General features: G+C 46.4%; 1 pseudogene; it reads left to right on the top strand.

Moving 5' to 3' along the window:
- The first annotated feature begins 5,144 nt into the window (after nt 1-5,144).
- Nucleotides 5,145-5,322, top strand: LOC126522123 (U2 spliceosomal RNA; annotated as a pseudogene).
- The last annotated feature ends 13,473 nt before the right edge of the window (nt 5,323-18,795 follow it).

The raw sequence follows: 18,795 nt of genomic DNA on the forward strand, positions 1-18,795 counted from the left end.
TAACGCAATCGTTGTGCAATTCCAGATGGCACTGCACGCACAACGTTACTGCCAGCTTGTCGCACGTATGTGTGACATGTGTGACATGTGTGACATGTGAATCCACTTGTCACATGCATGCGCGCCCGCGTGCGCTCCCTCAACGCACGAAAGACTGTCCGATTCGTTGCACATAAACCGTGCGGAGCACGGTTGAGAAATGTAAGCTATCTTCATCTCTCCCCGCATACTTTTGTTCGATGGAGTGCGCCAAGGGCGTGCCATTCTATTACAAAGGGTGAATGAACTTTTCGGCGCAGAGAGAGATTAATACTTCAAGCCTGACTCTTCCACGTCGCACATGCACGTGCTTTCCTACTGAAGAATTGTTCTGCGCGTCAGGCATCGAATATTGAGTCGTGCGCGTCCGGAGCACTCGGGTCTGCTCTGTCTATGTCTCACTTTCCACTCGCAGCTGCTCATTAAAACTCCGTCCGAAATGCATACGCCAGTAGCTCTAGCTAATCATTCTAAATTACAATTAAGTCTCGATGACTTGGATAACGGCGACGGGGAAGCCTGTCAGCCGTTCCGTTCCGACTGCGCTTGGACAGCTCGGGATATGAAATGGTTCTCGTTCTCTGCTTCTCACTGGTCACTTATTTAGACACACCCTTTCATGGTCGAGCCAGCAGTTCTTCCGTTTAATATTCAATGAGGGCGAACGCTTATTTTATGGCGTACAGGGCGGTGGGGGTCTTGGAATCTTACCGGCTAGTCCGCGGGCGGCGACACAGTAGGACGATGGCGCGATCGTAACTTTTAGCACTAATTAAAAGAAAGCAAATTGACTGCGGCATGTTTCCAGACAAAAACAACAACAACAACAACAACAACAACAACAACAATAATAATAATAATAATAATAATAATAATAATAATAATAATAATAATAATGACAACATTGTTTGAAATTACGCGGCTTTGAATGTCACATCTACGTATGCACGCGCTGCCAGTAATGCGGTCCCAGGACGTACAATATAGATATGATCTGTCCTATTCAAGGACATGTCACTTTGAGCATAAGAAAAAAATGACGGATGCTCTAAAGAAATCAAACGCAGCAATCGTGCAGTTTGGTTGCAGAATCAGTCTGGAAGGCGAATTTCGCAAGATGGTTGATATGCCCCCCCCCTGTCTTTCTTCATGCTCGGATCCGATAAATGGTATAATTATAGAAAAGGCAACCACCCAACCTCGCGACACATGAAGTCATGGTTTATTCCTCTAAGCGTTATTCAACTAAAGAACGATCAGAATGGGCAAATTTACCTGGTTTAATCATGCCACGATACCTTCACCTTAGGGCTGATAGGAGCTTGGTCACCGCTAAGTTTATTGCTGACACGAATCGGTTAACGAATGAAATGTGATTTTCGTTTTTATGTTGTGGTACGATCTTCTTTTTAGTGTTGCGCTTCCGCTTAGAGAGATCACGGCAGAAGGCCCTTCTGGCATCGTCGAAGAAGAAGGAAAAGAAGCTCTGTAACGGTAGCTGCAGCCACGTCCGTAAGCGGCGAGAACTCACGTTCAGAGAGTCTTGCGCAATTCGCATCGTTCGGCTATGGTCAACGAAGAACGCAAACAAGACGACGACTTGCGCACGTCCGATGAGCTCAAGTCCCGGAGCTTCGCTCTCTGCGCAACTGTAGTGCTAGGTGGGACGGCGACGATCATCACCTTGCTCTGCCTCTTCGAGCCACCGATTCGTCCCATCACAAGGCGCAGCTTCTGTTGCCCGCAAGTGCTGGAAGAGATCCTCAGGGGTGCTAATCTAAGCTTGAATCCCTGCCACAACGTCTACGAGCGCACCTGCTTCGTTCACGCAACCTCAGGGTCGAGGTACTACGAAAACCAGGCAAGAATATTTTCTTCAGACCCCGTGCGTGGATTTCCAGCCACGGTGGCCGGAAAGGCCATCGCGGCCTATTACCGCTCTTGCTTAGGGATGTCGGGGATGAACGAGTCTGTCGGACAAAAGGCAGCCGAAGCTATTCTAAAGTACGCGAAGGTTACGTCTCCAATGGCCACTGAAAGTCTACTGGAGCTGATTCTCGAGCTGTCACTAAAATACAGCCTTCCTTCCGTACTGGACGTTCAAGTCAAAGCAGCTCCCGGCGAGGAAACTTCGACGATTCTGGTTGTCAGGCTGCCGACCGCAAGCAGGCTGTCGAGGCTCTACGACTCTCGGGAGCTTGCCGAGATTAAACGTGACATTGTTGACACCATTAACGACGCGTTAACCTCTACCGTTGGCGTTCAAGACATTGACGAATTCCTGCGAGACCTCGTCAACAACACTCCAAGCCAGGAAGAAACCAACACCGTTGAAACTTTACTGTCGCTTACCACAAGTGTCACGGCGAAACAGTGGGTGGAGATATTGGCTCGGCTGATACATTATGATACACTAGTGGCAATTTCCGGAGTTGCAATGCATATACTCAATGCCACACTTGAAGAGTTCCTGAATCCAGAAGGTCAACCACGAACGACGGCAATGGCACTCATCAGCTCGTCAATGCATTTAGCCTCGCAAATCACTACGCACGCGAGATATAGTCAAGATTGGAACGACTTCTGCGAGCTGAACGCTCATGAACTCCGGCCTCTGTGGATCCAAGACAAACTGGGACAATTCTACACGCCTTCGCAGGACATCGGGATTCGCAGCACCTACTTAACGCTAGTGAGCATAGCCTTGCGGAAGGTTGCCAACGTGATGACGGCTGAAGAGCTCGAGAAGCTGACCCTACAACTCAACAGCGTGCGCCTGCTTCTTCCATCTGAAGTCGCTCGAAAAGACGACGTAATACCAACATTCGACCTCACTTTTGCGCAAGCTTACCTCGAAGGCCGAGAGTACATGTTCCGCACTTCAATGTACCGTGCCCGAACGCTGGGCATCGGTGTAGACTTCATAGAAGACGTGGAAAAACAAACGACCACTTCTAGGGGACGGACGCTGACTGTTCCGCTGATCATTTACAGAATGCTTCAGCTGCAAAACAACACGGACCCACTCGTGGTTATGCCGACACTTGGAGTGCCGCTGGCCCGAGCTATTTGGGAAATAATATTTTCGATCAGCTGGAATAACAACTCCACGGAGGCCTTTCGAGCCCATCGAAAATGTTTAACGCATAGTATTAAAAAAGGAACTTGGATGCCTTCATCGATGCGTCCCTCCGAGCTGTCCTGGCTGAGTTTGGAGTCTTGTATGGAGGCGTGCCGCTCTGACCACTGGTCAGACCGCTTGGAAGGAATCGACCCCTGGAACCTGACGCGTGCACAGGCGTTTTACATGATCTACGTAGCCCACCACCACTGCAAGCCAGCTTTTGGGCGAAATCTTCCCTTGGCTACTTTCGACGCGGATACATTAATGATGTCTTTCCCGGACTACCTTGCGTCGTACCAGTGCAATGATACTGCACCGAGCGATTTAGCTTCGAGGTGTATTTTAGGGGCGGATGTGAAAGAAGCACGCACTTTTCGAGGTTCTTAAATAAGAAAATAGACGATTTTATTTGTTTTATATATATATAGAATAAATTTCAGGTCAACATACACTGCAATTTCTGATATATGTATATACGTAGTGTGTCATTATGCGTACATTTCGTGGTATATTTCTCCATTGAAGTATTATATACACATGGAATCCAAGTAAGTTGGAAGAGTCCTAGGTAGATGCAGGACTTGTCTTCATCGTGGCCCTGCCAAAAACCTTGTAAAACCTCCTTGTAAAAACGTTGCCATGTTTGGCCGCTAGATATACTTGGTTTATGAGAAAGCTTTTTCTCAGGTAATTGCAGTTGTTTGACGAAGGACGGCGTCTGAAGAGAAATGCACGCTGTGTGGTGGCTAATTAATAATTGTCAGAAACTGTGGTGACCTGCGCAGACCCCCTGGTGTTATGTGCTCCCTTACCTGTGAACGATCGCAGAAGACAGCGCGAAAGCTCATGGGAAATATTAGCCGATATTAGCAATATCATGCTAAAGGTTAATTCTTCGTGCAATACTGGCAGCTATGAAGAATTTAATAGGAAGACAGTGTCGCACTGCTAAAGACGTTCTATACCCTGACATGCGGGATCCACGTTTATTAACTGCAATAATTATGGCGCAGCGAAATTCCCTTACCAGCTAGCTTTTTATCAAATTTCATGCCGACGGCAGTGGTCAATCTTGTGAAGCAATAAAATTGGGCTTATCTACACGTTTTTGGTTACTAACTCAGATTCGAGGTGGTGGATTGTTTGTGACCGTTAGTAGCAGCTGTTTAAGAAATTGTAGAGCGTTGCTCCTTATTTATGCCGCACACGGACTGTGGAGCACACGCCAAGAATCGACCGGTAACGAGACCCAGAAAGGGGGAGAAAGAGAGAGCAATATATGCTAATAAAGCAACTCTTTCGTGCTTGCTAAATAAAAACTAACTAGTAGGTAACCAGGCTTTCTTCTACAAGCAACTAATGAAAATATTCATGAACAGCTCTTGAATCAAATTAAGGAAACATGCAAGCTCCTAAATTAGTCGTACAAAAGCACATAATTACTTTGCAGAAGCAATACTGCTGCACAGATGTCACCACTCACATTTATTTTCCTCTCATCTGCTCATTTGCCGACGAATTCCACGATTACTAACGTTCCTATATTATTCCGAAGTTTGCTGCTTCAGGTCATGAGTTCAACACTACGTCACTAATGACAAGTACTCAGACCAGCTATTGTGCGAAACTCATAGAGAGAGCCATCGAACAATGTCCATGTAAAAGGCTTAGCTTTACTTTTTATCGAGCGTCCACAAGTGTGAAATATCATAAGTCATTCCATTCTGCGAGCATGGATGACCAGCGAAGCTGTTTAGTGTACGACATAGAAGGGACACAGAATTTTGAACGTAGGTACGGACTTATTTACTGTGATATTTATACGCATTCACGGGGACAACGGGACCACCGCCCCGAGGAGCCGGAGAAAACTAGACATGTGGCGTTTCGATGGGACCGCAACCACGGGAGAGCGGAAGGAAAGAAAAGGGGATACGTAAGTGCTCGGAACGCCGACAAATAAAGGGATGCGAACGTAGACATGGCCGACGGGGGGCCAAAGTGTATCTGTTCTTATCAGCTTAATGTATGATACGGGTTGTATTTGGACCCAAGATATTAAACTTATTTTTGCAAGTTGGCAGAGTGCTTGAAGCCTGCTTCACCTCCGCAGCGGGTCTGCCCGGTATTGCACTAGCTTTGGTTTCGGCCCACAGTTTTTGGTCTACGGACATCGATCCACTGGAAACTAGCCATATACAGCTTCGCTGTAACAATTCGCCTGCGATTACAATACCCCCTAACGCGAAGCCTGAGCACAGCTGTTTACGTGTTCACTTCTCGACATATTGGCTGGCGCCGACAACCTGTCTCGTGTCGCACGTTTCAAACGGAGCGATGTGTGGCGCGACTGCCTCGCTAATCGGAAGATTGCGAGAGGCGGCGCGTGGGTAACGCGCGGGCGCAAGCTGACAGCAGCCGCCGCAGACAGAGCTCCGCTCATGCAGCGCTTTGCTTCCATACAGACGGCGCATGCTACACTGGCGCCATCTCGTAGCCATCGTCGCCGCAAAGCCCGTCTTTCGCGGCACTACGCTTTTCTTCTCACGCTTTCGCCATACCCTCTGCTTTCCACTTTCTGATTCCGTTGCACCCTCCTCCTCTTCCACTTTCCTCATCGCGCTCTCTTCGCTATTGTCGTCTTTCATCTCCCGCTGTTCTCCGAGTTCGTTTTAATCCTTCGCTGTGTTCGTTCGCTAGGTTACGAGGAACAACGTCGACTCTCGCCACAGGAACGAGCGCCTATGAGCTGCGCCTAAAATTTTAATAATATAAGGTGGGGAGGCGACTGTCATACTAATTGAACCAAAAGTTATAGGAGGCACTTCGGTGGAAAATGTCGATATTCTCATACCTGCAAACTGCCAGCTCAAATGCCTTCTTGATGTGACCCACTATGGTGCAAGCTACCGGTATGTGCTGGGACTTAAACAGTCAGTTTCGACGAAAAGGAATCGAGAAGTTCCTTGATTAAAAATAAAAGGCAAGTACTGAAACAAAACTGAACGCTTCTTATAACACAGTAAAATTAACGACAGAGGATAAATTGGCAGTTGTCGCTTGCACAGAGGATTGCTCGTTCGGCGACATAAGACGCCAATTTCCCGTATCGCATTTAAGTTTGTCTCTCTTCAAGATACTATCAGTTCGTGCAGATATTTCTGACTCGTAAGAACGTGTCCACGAAATTTTCTGGTATGTTCTGTTATAGCACCCAACCTTGCTTCTCTCGCGGTAATATTTTCATGTGTTCTTAGCATCACCTTAACACCCCTACGAGAGCACGGAGAACAAGTTAAGATTGCTCTAACCAACGAGTAATGCAATAGTCGTATCATCCCACTCTTGTCTACTTTTCTAATGCAGCGGAAGAGCCGCCATAACTTCCATCACCAAAGCCAAGGAGCAGTAATTGCTGAAGGCGTCTGTGTCTGAATGAATGCGCTTTTGAGGTCTGTAGCGTGCAGCGGGCAGAGATGCCGGCAATGCGGTGCATAGAAAAGCATACAGAAAACCACACATTTCCAGCGCATGTTGAGCCACTAACGACACTGAAAGAGCAGCTTATGAATTCGCTGGAAACACGTCCCGCGTCGACGCGATTGCTGGGGGCCCGGCCAGAAATCGGGAAAATTTAGAGTCACTGTTATGCTAATAGCTTCCCGCTAAGGGGCGCCAGCTGGCTAATTGCGTTAGGGGCGAAAGGCGCGGGCGCCCGAATCCTCTGAGCCTAGTCCTTTCACTTCGAAGCTCGGGGAACACTGCGGCAATGAATAAATTTCCCGCAGCTGCGCCTTTCTGCGATGCCCGCAAGGCTGACACTCATCCTCTCTCCCTGCCTTTTGTTTACCTTTGGTTGCAAATTAGGTTCTCACGCCAGAGAAGCGCATTTCATTTTTCTTTGTTTTCTTTTTTCAATATATGCATGCTTGTATGTTCATCAGAGGGAAACAGAAATGTGCGGCAGGCAGACAGTGCTCGAAGATAAAGAGGCGGTGGTTTCTCGGTACGAGCCAAGGACCAGCACTGATATACAATGTGTTCCGCGTAACTCGTGATAAGCTGCCAAAGAGGAAGAACAAAGGTACATTCTGCGTGCCAGATACCAACAGTGCTTCCCGTGGTGCGCCAATCTACGTTATTCTTCCTTCTATGCTGCGCAGCCAGCTGTTCCACGTTTCAAATCCGTCGTCGTCATGATCCTTCCCATCTGTTACCAGACGCCCTTGTGTTTCCCGGTTCTAATGTGACGCACTTCAGACCCTATGCCGCGTCTAGAAGTGGTGCCGAAAAAAAAAAGTAAGGAATCCCTGCAGCTGAGCTTCGGGCGACTCTTCCAGCATCCCCCTCTCTTTTATCCGTACATCTGTTAGAATGGTTTATGGCTTTTCTTCACGGCTGTGCCACTTTTGCTGTGCCATATTGAATTGGAGGAGCTAGCCAAACGCTAACCAGTGAATGCTCACAGGCACTCCATAGCTACGTACTGTTTTGCCTCGGGACACGTAGCACGCATTCCTGCGTCTGACGCCGGCTGCTCTTTTCTCTGGGGTCACGAAACTATGCACATATACTAGAGCAATGCGAGTCAGGTAGCACGGAGGCGTTCACTGCCTGCACGGTGTTTTGGTGAAAGCGAGTTCGCAAACAATTTGGCGCGCGAGCGTACTAATGTACGTACATGGTAAGCGAGGTCAGCGCGGCACATGAGAAAGGTATGCAAGAGACGCTCCTGAAGTCTGGATAATCTCCCAGAGCAGATGGAGTGTGTTAAAGAAAGGAAAGATCAGGGAGGTTAACTAGATTGCACCTGACTTGCTGCGCTACGCTAGATGAGAGAGGAGCGGCTTCATAAGTAAAGAGCAAAATATGTACGAGGAGTGATGCGCGCGCCACATGACAGCAGGAACGTGTCGTTGAATTGAATCAAGCAGTGCAAGAGACGGGCTGATATCGCTGTAACCGTCGTTTGCCTTATACGTCCCACCTTTCGCGCTGTTCGATTCCCTGCAACACACAACAGCGTTCGCCGTGAATGTTCTGCAACCCCCCAGGGGAAATGAGAAGGCTTGTTAACAAGCTCTAGCTGATTTTCCTATGCTAATTTAAGCTGCACGATCTCCCCGAGACGAATAAAGTACGGTGCGCGAAGTTCGGCAAAGCCTGAATTGAGATGAATATGGCTGAATATGACGTCAAAATTGGCAGCGCGAGTCGGAGCAATTGTCTTCTCTCCGTGAAAATGTACAACACATGCTGGGTTTCAGTATATTCGTAACACACGTAACGTCATCAATGGCGAATGACTCCAAACACTGCCAAAAGCTTCACCGGTGGAATGTTCGTAAACGGCTACATCTTTAGTTTCAGTGATCCTCCAGAACATAGAGTAAACATCAGAAGTTCCTGTATACCTGGCTCCTTTATGGTGCTTATACGAGGTCATCTTGGATTTTTTTTTCGCGAGGAAACTGATATAAGGGAAGTAGTACCAGAAAAGCAAGAAAAGAAGAAAAGAAAAGCTTACTGAAGCAAAATGCGCATTGACTGCACCAGCCATTTCAGCCTATAGCTAGAGGGCGCAGCCATTTGACTGGTTCGGACCCAACGCTCCCCGAACACCGATTCTCATATGCTGCATGGCCGCGCCGACGAAGTGCCTATAGCAAGAAACTTTTTGATGCTACGAGACAGAATCTTAAATAGAAACGGTAGTGCCACCCATCTGGAGGGCTTTTCAGAATGGAATGAAGGCAACGACATCATATAAGCCCTCTGTCATACCCGCCTCTTCTTTTCGTACGGCTATACTAAGCGTTTCCTAATCTGTGTGGTGTAGTAGAAACTGAAGGCGGACCCCTTGTCCTCAAGAGAGAAAGAAAACTACAGAACTGCAGGCTCAATACGCCGCAAGCGACATCTGTCTTACCAAGCTTCACCTTCGTTAAGGTGATTACTGGCTTTGTAACAACATTTCCCATTCTTGTTCTTCTTTTGTTCGCATTATTATTATTATTATTATTATTATTATTATTATTATTATTATTATTATTATTATTATTATTATTATTATTATTAAATGGCGAATTCCTTTGAAAAGTAAATCAACGTGCACTCTTTCATCTTTCTCTCTCTCTTTCAGTGCGTGCGCGCGTGTGTGTATGTGTTCTGTGTGTGCGTGCGCGTTTCTGCGGCTGCGTATTTGCCATGTATCAGGCTCCATGCATAATGGATTCGTGCCCAAGCTACATCAGGTGCACATGGCAAAAAAAAAAACACACAAAAAAACGCAGATGCTGCGTCGTAGAAGCGTTTGCGCTTGCGTACAGCACCTCACGCGCAGCCTTCCTTTTTCCGTATGAATTGCGCGTTAAGTAAGGCTTTTCCCTCCGCGAAAGAACACGAGAATCGTAGACGAGATCTAAGCGGGAAAGCCCGGAAATGCAGCGCACTGTTCCCGTTTGCTCGCGCGGCTCGTTTCTCAGAGATACGGCCCCTTCACGCAGAAACAGGCATCCGACGCCGACGTGAGCTGTTTGCCGAAACTCTACGCGCGTGTAGCGGGCCAACAGCGCAAGCGCGTGAGCTGCCTGCTAAAAGCGGTTGCGCGCACCGAGGGTCGCGATGCTAGTGCGCCATCAGATGTAATTTAGGGCGATGCTGTTTCGATAGATGAGCACGGAAAGAAAAGTGAAAGGAGGCGTTTAACGAGACACGATTAGTGTTACAAGAGTGTGCCATATAGTTGGCCGACATTACGGCTCAAGAAAATAGCGAAAGAAAACAAACGGAACGTGCGAAAAAGAAATATTGCTATGCGCCCATGATCAAGCAGTAGGCTCGTTCATTCGGACAATTCCAAAAGGTTCGCGGTATAACCCGGCATCCACGACTACAAGGACACTGATACTAACTAAACGGCGTGTCTCCCCACGCCATGTTGGAAAATACAATAAGAGCTGGATAGCCGGGCTTATTAGGAACCATATCCTAAATAAATTCATCGCACAAAAAGCCTTGAGGGGTAGTATATTCCAGTCTGCATAACAGTAAAAGGCAAATGAGACAAACGCATCACTTCGAAGCGAAATGAAATAATGCGATGAAGAAAAACGAAACGAAAAGAAAGAACTCGAAACAGAAGCAAAAACAGAACTAGAAACAGAACAAAAGAAAAGTTCGCACCGTTACTTGCTGATACTCCGATCACAGACGGAAGGGTGCTCATTGAGGCAAAGCGCGAAACCCAATATCACGGGGGCTTGCATTTCACGCTCTGATTGTTCACTGCTCGAGATGGTCATTCTAGGTTTGATGGTTTTGCCACTCCGTAGGTTCTTGAGCGGAAGGCGAAGCGACTGACGAGGCGCAATGCGCGAACCGATTTGCGCTTCTCTATATAGAGCATGACCGTTCTCGAATGGTCGAACCACCTCGGGTTGAGATTTCGCTTGATGTAAATACTCCATTACGCGTCATTGCATATTTTAACGCTTCAATCTGTACCTTATCCATAACAAGATACATACGCAGGCAAAAGCAAATGCCATTAGAAAAGCAGTTCTCAAGCGCAGGCTTCCATTTGTTTGCAGCAATACACACAGTCGTGCTAAGCACGAAACTTGTTTCTTTTGTCACGTGAACAGTAAGGCACACTGTATTCACACACGTATTCGCGTACCCTATCTTCATGTGATCATGCACAGTCTCTTTTAATCTTTCCGTCCCCTTTACCCTTCCCCAGTGTAGGGTAGCCAACCGGGCTCAGTCCTGGCTAACCTCCCTACCTTTCCTTTATTATTTGCTCTCTCTCTCTCTCTCTCTCTCTCTCTCTCTCTCTCTCTTTCTCTCTCTAAGCTTTATGGCTACTCTTCGGCGTTTGGATGATTCTGTCGATGAAAAATGCTCAGCCTGCAACTAGATACCAATAGAAAAAGAAGAAAAAAAGATCCGTCACTTCGAGAAGGTCCGTGTAACCTTATTTATAGTGACATATTGCGTGTGTGAAGTGCTTACGCTCAACAAGAACGTGCGAGTGGATGCTACGTCTATTCGTAACAAATGCATCACCACAACATGTAATGGCGTGTATATGTTCGTATTATATTTACAGATTTCAAGAATTGTCTGTTTGGTGCGTCCAAAAAAAAAAAAAAAAGCAGCTCTTGCCACCGTTGGCCATTGAACACTTGTGTTGTACGCCTCAAATAAACGTACACAAAAAAAAAAGAACTGCGCGCCAAAAGGCGCCTACAGAAGAAACTAAGAGGTTCCACATCTATACAGTTCTAAGACGTGACTTTACAGTTCTAAGACGTTGACAGATCCGTATGAAGAAACGCTGAAGCATGCGCATACGTTGCGGTAAAGAAATTAGGGATGTAAAATTAAACCAAATAAGAAGGTTGCCCATAGTTTAGTACAAACTTTGAGCTGCTGACAATCACGTCTACCGCATTCAGGAAACTAGATGATCGTTCTCTGAGGGAACAGACAATACTAGAACATCGTCCCCATTGATCATCGACTATGAAGGCAGTGAAAGCACTTTTGTGCTTTCTGAGAACGCCTGGTTTGTACGAGTGCCTTCGACTCTGTAGTTTTCTCCATTCAGGCCTTTACACCCTCTCTCTCTCTTCTTCCTCTTCTCCTTCTCTTTTTTCCCCAACGTAGGGCAGCCAACGGAACTCTTGACTGGTTAATATCACTGCCTTCTTTATCTCCCTCTCTCTATCTCTCTCTCTCTCTCGCTTGAGCTGCCGAGCAGTCCCTAGCTCAATTATGATCTGGCCCCAGGTACACCACCATGAAAAGGCTGCGGCTAAATTGGCACTGTGAAAGTATGTATGCGTTAGTACACATTATATCATTTAACTCAAACTGTTGTATGAGACCATCGCAATAGCCTGTCGTCTAGAGCGCCCGTATCAAAAAGAAAAATTTAAAAAGGAACGACGTGCTCTTTTTTCTTTCTTCTTTTTCTGCCTCTGTCTTGTCTTTCCTTTTTTTTTACGTACTTACGCTTATCTTTGTTACGTCCAGTCACTGTCTTTTAGGTCCTTTGTTCAGTGGCGTAGCTAGGTCGTCTGGCACCCGGGGCCCATAGCTCTTCTGTCACCCCCCCCCCCCCCCCGGGTGTAGGTGGCGTAAAGAGGGGGGTCTTCAGATGTATATGACACCCCCCCCCCCCTCCACTGGCCCCTTGCACCCGGGGCCCACGGCCCCCCGGCCCCCCCTGTTGCTACGCCACTGCCTTTGTTAGGTTTAGCCTGCCATTTCTTGTATAAGTATTGTTTGCCTAAGAAAAACTGAGTAGCAGGCATCACCCATGATGTCAAACTTTCATGCCCTCACATGTAATATATTTATAATAAAATAGAACTTTGAAAAAAGGTCATTTACGCGTAATCGAGTCGGAACATATCGGTATTCGCTGCTATAGCTTCTCAAAAAAGCATGTCGATAAGGCGCTAGAATGCAAGTGCCAGTGCCTGACGGGGTTGACTGATTCTGATTTCTACTACAGCTCAACTAAGTCCGTTATAAGTTATATTCGTAGTGGCGTACTTGTCATTGCATTTATAGTATGTTTGGCAAGTAGATTGTTTTGCATAAACTCAGGCCTGAGCTGTATTTCTCCCGCTGAACAAGAGCGATATCTAAGGGCTTTAACGGAAGCCTGCCCACTGGTTAAAGCATGCAGAATCCTGACGTGACCTGTTGGCAGCACGCGAAAGATCCATCAAAGATGACTGATCGCGCTGTGCTGTGATATCACGCTCGCGAAAGGTGGCGACGTTTCACGCTGGAGAAGCACTCGTAGTGGGAGCCAGGGCAAAGTCACTGTAGCGTCCAGGTATGCACGTGCGTTAGTTCATATTATCTAACCATAGTTATGTAATAAGGTTACTTTTAACAGCTTAGTAACATTCCCGAACTCTATTGCCCTCTGCGCATCCACTCTGCTTAATTTATTGCGAAAGTATTATTTTTTATGTATACTAATGAGTACTGCGGGTATCAGTAAGTTGCATCCCCTCCTATAGCAAATTCAGATGGCCTCTTCATCAATATAGTTGCTGAAAACGTGAATCAATAATGACGTGTTTTTCCGCAAACGCACGTACTTCGAAAGAAGTCAGCTTTACAGGAAAAAGAGCAGATGGTTTACGTGTCACCATAACATATCTTCCACCGTAAGTATGCGATGAGTGATCATCAAAGTATGTAAGGAGTACCCCTTATTCCTTAAATTCCTTTCCAGGTTCTTATGACACCCGAATGAGTGCAGCTATTCAGCAATTTTGTTGGCATTAGGCTTTTGAGAGCTTGCGGGGCGCTGTTGTGTTCTGACCAATGCGAGCTATGATACCATAATCAGAAGTACACGAGGATACACGATGGGCACAAAGTGTCTTCTCCTATCCTTGTGGTTCTCGCGCTATAACGAGCCTTGGCATGCTGATCGAACAAGCCCGCATTGGAACCATGGGCGTTCTGACTATGTACTTCCCTGCGAGCTAGGGCAGGATGACGAACATGAGTCTGCATATTTGTCATCAGAACACTGGGACTCCTATAATCCGGACGAAAGAAATGCGGAAGGAACTGCTTAATAGCCGATATCACTCCTTATTTAAGCAATTTAACATTGTGGCGGAGTAGGTGAGATATGTGCTGCCAACATCTTTACTTCCATAGTAAACAAACTAATCATGATGGGAACAAGGAAAGACTTATCGAAAAAGACAAGGCCATTCGCGTGCTTTGCTCAGGTACTACAGGTTACAGCTATAATAATAAACAACTCAGCAATCATCAGCAAAAGGAGCTCAGAAAGTGTTACAGGCACACGCAGAAATTGTCCTAAATCTATCTCGCCAAGTAAATAAACTATCACCACACAAAGTAAAACTTATCGAGGAGAGTTACCTAAGAGGAATAATCACGGTGAAAAGCGCTACAATCCTGAGACGGGGGGTTGATTGCGGCACAGAAATTGTAAAGGTCCGGCACCCCGACAGCGTTGAGCTATTATAGATGGTGTAGAGATCGTATTTCCTGGGGAAATTGAGTTACGCTACGAATAGCCGCCGTAAAATGGCTTAGGAAGACGTTCAGCGCATAAAACCATGAGCACAGAGCTCGACCAGCCTCTATTTCGGTGCTCTAGACGCAGTCGTGAAAGAGACAAATGAAAAGGAAAGGAGGGTGAAGGCAGTGTGTTTAGCCAAGGACATGCCCGCTTGGCTACCCTACACTTGGGGAGTGCGAAAGAGAAAGGATAGAGAAAGAAAGGAAACAGAAAAGAGAATAAAAAGGCAATTAATGTGAACACACTGGTAGAGGAATGTTTGCTAAGCGTTGAAGGCATTCGTACAGTCCAGTAGCCTCCAAGAAGTGCAATAGTGCTTTAGTGGTCTTGAGCAACAAAGACTGTTTAGGCCGAGCTCCCAGGATGTTTTTTCTCCAAGAGCGGTGCCTGTCATACAAGCGGTGAGACTAGCTCGCGGGGCACAACGTTGAGCGTCGAAGGATGGGCAGTGGCACAAAATGTGGTGTAGTGTCTTGTCACATCAGCAAAAACGACACGCGGTACTGTTCGCCATGCCTATTGGGAATGAATATACACTCGTAAATTCGACGCCGTTCCATGTGCGACCTACACACAAAAAAGTTGTTTATCGACAGGAAAGAGTTCGGGTGGCATCCGAAGCTGTAAGAAAGGGTCGAGAGAATGCCAGCGGGAGTTGGGGAAAACCGGGGAACTCCATTGTAGAAGTGCGATGCAGCGAGGAAGTGATCGAAGCGATTCAAGCTGCCGCGCTGGACCCGCTCTCGAGAGCGATATGGGAAACCGCAGGTCTTGTTGACGAGCCGACCGCGCAGCTTGAATCAGCGCCTGCCGTTGCCGGCAATGACGCCCTGGCTCGGATGCCGTTGAAGCAGAATGACCTGTCCTTCCTATCAGCTGAATATCTGCTACTGCAATTTCTTCCCTCCGTAAGAGCTTCTCTCCATTGGCTGTAGTATGTGAACAGCTCCCGGCTGCCGCCGGCATGTGTCCCGCAATCGTCGCAGCACCGGCACGAAATACCACCCTTATCTTGTTTACCTTCGCCTTCCATTTTGTTTTCGTAATACAATGATCAAATAAGATAGGCCGCGCCTAATCCCTACAACAAGCTCGGCATTTTTCGTTATACGTGTTCAAGCGGAGAATATAAAATGTTCTCCTGCTTGCTTTACCCTGCATTAGTTCACTAGTGCTCTTGTTTAACGTTTTAGCACGCGAGGAGCCTGATCACGATCGCTTCAAGTATATACAGCTGATGGCTCGCACACATAAAATTAAAATACTAAAGAAAAGATTCATGCTCAATACTAAAAAAAAAAGCTATTTCTTTCACCTTGTTCTCGTTTTGCTCATCGTCTAAAAAAACAGATAGTTATTCAAAACAAGTCAAAAGATACTTCTGCGAATAAAATGTTCTGGTTGGTATCCTCAATGCCTTGCTACCTTTTCGTTACAAAGAAGCACGCATATACCAACCATGAGTGATCATGAGTAAAGATATCCAAAATAAATTTGGTCCAATGCCCCCCCCCCCCCCTCCCCTGATCTATCTACGTACTATGTTTTCTCCTAGAAAAATGGAGCAAGACATAGCGCATGAAACATATACCGAGACATACTGCACTCTTTAGTTACTCGCGTTGTATATTCTTCAGAGGGACCCGATTAACAGAGCAACCCGAAAAAAAAAAAAAACGGGGTCAGTTCCATGCTTAAAAAAAGAAAATTAGTCCTCATAAACACTGCCTAGTTTTCCTTCTTGTACGACAGTGTTCTTTAACGCACGCGCCGCCATTTTTTTCTGTCACGAGTGAACGCCCTTGAAATATGGAGTAAACTGGCCTTCAAGTTACATTTCTTCTTCCCTGCATTCTTTCCTTCCTATGCATTACTGTATTGCTTTTCTTTCTTGCAAGCGCTAAGCCCCCATTCCTCTGCCCGCCTTCATCCTTATACGACAGTTGTTCTTGTTCCTGTTCTGGTTCGCACAGTACAGAAAACGGTGCTTGTGCGCAAACACGTCCCAAAGCTGGAACTAATAAGGCAGCGCACCTTCAGCAAAATGCAAAAAGAAAACAGTTGGCTAGTCAATATGTCTGCCATCTTTCCTTTCTTTCCTTCTTTATTTTTTGTCTTCTATTGTAAATAAATGAAGCGGCACCATGAAAACATCAAATGCACAAACTAAATTCAGCTTCTTCGCCAACGGCATTATCTCAGCTCACCAGACGGCAGAACTGAAAGCAGAAATTGCTCATACGTGAACAGCGATCATGTTGCTTAGAGAGGCCGGATGCATAGAATAAAGATACTATCGGCAGTAATGCGGTGAAAAACACGTAAGGATGGGAAATTAATGCAACTGTGAAAGTACGCACGAACGATGGATTCCCGTCAAAATATTTTGCGCTGAAACAGACAAACTTAGCATTCGACATGAATCAATACGAGCTTTCTCAGTTCACTCTTATATGAAAGGATTCCCCCTCCAGAGCCGAGTGTTCATTTATCGGGCCCTTGTTGTGTAATCGTTATCCGCGAGACACGTGAAGAGCCTTTCACTGGATGCATCGAGAAATAAGCCACATTTTGTTGGCGTGTGTCATTTCTATTGGATTAATGTTGGTTTTCCATCCGTACGTTTCTTGACAGACGCTTGCCAGACACCAGTTCTACTTAGTGGTGCCCTGCGCATCTCTGTACACAGCGCTATGTGACTTGAAGATGTAATGAAACTTCTGGGGGCAAGCACTGCATCACGCACAGATGCTATAGTGCTCCTGTATGCCGCTGCTATATCTCAATTGCACATTTCTTCTTTTATATATATGTTGTAGCTCATTCAGCGTGTTTTGTCTGTTTTGCTTTAACTAATACGCTTTCTTCTACAGCCAAGCTGTTTATGCGTACCTTGTGCCGTCGTTGCCGGACTTCGCTAAAAAGAGGCCACGTGACCTAGCGGGAGAAGAAAAAAAGGGCTCAACAGGGGAAAATGGGCTGGAGTGACCCCTTTCCCCATGTGAGGATGCTATCTCATACGCGAATCTTATGCGGTTGTCACAGAGTGCATTTTCAGCAATCGAGCCAGATCGGCATCGAATTTACCGACGATTGATTTCATCCTGCCGTGAAAGAAACAAATGTTATGCCGGTGGTTTGCGGCCAACGAACAGTGCCCAGTGACTGAAACATGATTCTAGAAGCGCGTGGCTGCTGGCACTTCTTACGCCAGCAAGTGCCGGTAGCCACGTCAATCGTCCAACCAATCCAACCAATCGTCAAAACGATCGCAGCGCCCGCATCTCCAGTGGAGGGCCTTGCGCCCAATATACGGAGCTTTGGATTAGTGGTTCCGCACATTCCATCCAAGCTACAACTGTGGGAAGACCATGAGTAGTGCGTACTCCTGAGGAATAAGCTGCCTACCGCGAGCGTCAGCGACAGTTGGCTTGTGAACAGGCTCCTCGTCATAGGACCGACCCCGAGCTGAGCGCCAGAGATGCCTAATGCCACATGCCAGAGATGCCACACACAAAAAAAAGCATTCCTAAAGCATGCTCACCATGCGAAACGCAAAAGCGAAAATGAGGTCAAAGAATGGTGAAACAAAAGAGTTACAATATAGGCTACTTGCAAAGTTTGACTTGCATGGTGTAACACTCGGTGTAACTAACACAGCTTCGCTGTTTGATCGTCTTGAAGGACTGCAAGGGGCGGTGATTTTTTATATGTTGTGCAGTAAAACGTAAAACAGACTATCACGCTGCATTTGCGTGTGCTTTAACTGTGCTTGCCTTTCTGGATTTGAGACTGATAAAGTTCTTCCACTCCATCGGCTTCCTTATATTTACCAGTCGCATGCACTTTCGGTCTAATGGAAGCAAAGAATTGGCCTCCTGCGTCTTAGCTAAACGGGTAAGAAATACACGAATAAAGCAAGTCATTAGCACACCATTGACAATTTAAGGAGGCTTCAACACCTTCGTGGCTCGTAAATTTTCCTCGTAGCACGTATAAAGGCTTGGCTTGGTTGCTTAATGTTTTCTTGTCATTCTGCAATTTCATAGCTCAAAACGAAAGGAATCAATACAAATGTTCACAATGGGTCGAACGGTTACGCTTGCTCTTTTACACTTTATTTTTGTCAAAAATCAAGACCTTCGCGCATTGTACTTCTGTGCGCTAGGGTGTATACCTCAGATGCAGTAAAACAGGACTGCAAAAACGCACTTATGCCGCTATTACAGTGCGTAAAGAGGCCCACATTGTTAGAAGTGTTGCTGAGCGCTGCACTACTGCGGCCATTATTAGCAATATGTGCAGTATAGGGACGAAATCACATAACATTCTAGTTCTACTAAGTACATCATAATTATTGATCAAAATGCCCACTTATTGCCACTTATTATGCCTGCATGAGGCAGGTGGGTTTAAAGGCTCGGCATTATGAAACAGCGCTTCCATTTCCTACTTGCCACTTTGATCATAAGGACAACTCCGGCATATGCCAGAGAAAGTAAAACATTGACGGCTTCCAATGTCGTTAGGTGGCTCG

Source organism: Dermacentor andersoni, chromosome 6 (assembly GCF_023375885.2).
Source record: "Dermacentor andersoni chromosome 6, qqDerAnde1_hic_scaffold, whole genome shotgun sequence".
In the NCBI taxonomy this organism is placed as follows: domain Eukaryota; kingdom Metazoa; phylum Arthropoda; class Arachnida; order Ixodida; family Ixodidae; genus Dermacentor; species Dermacentor andersoni.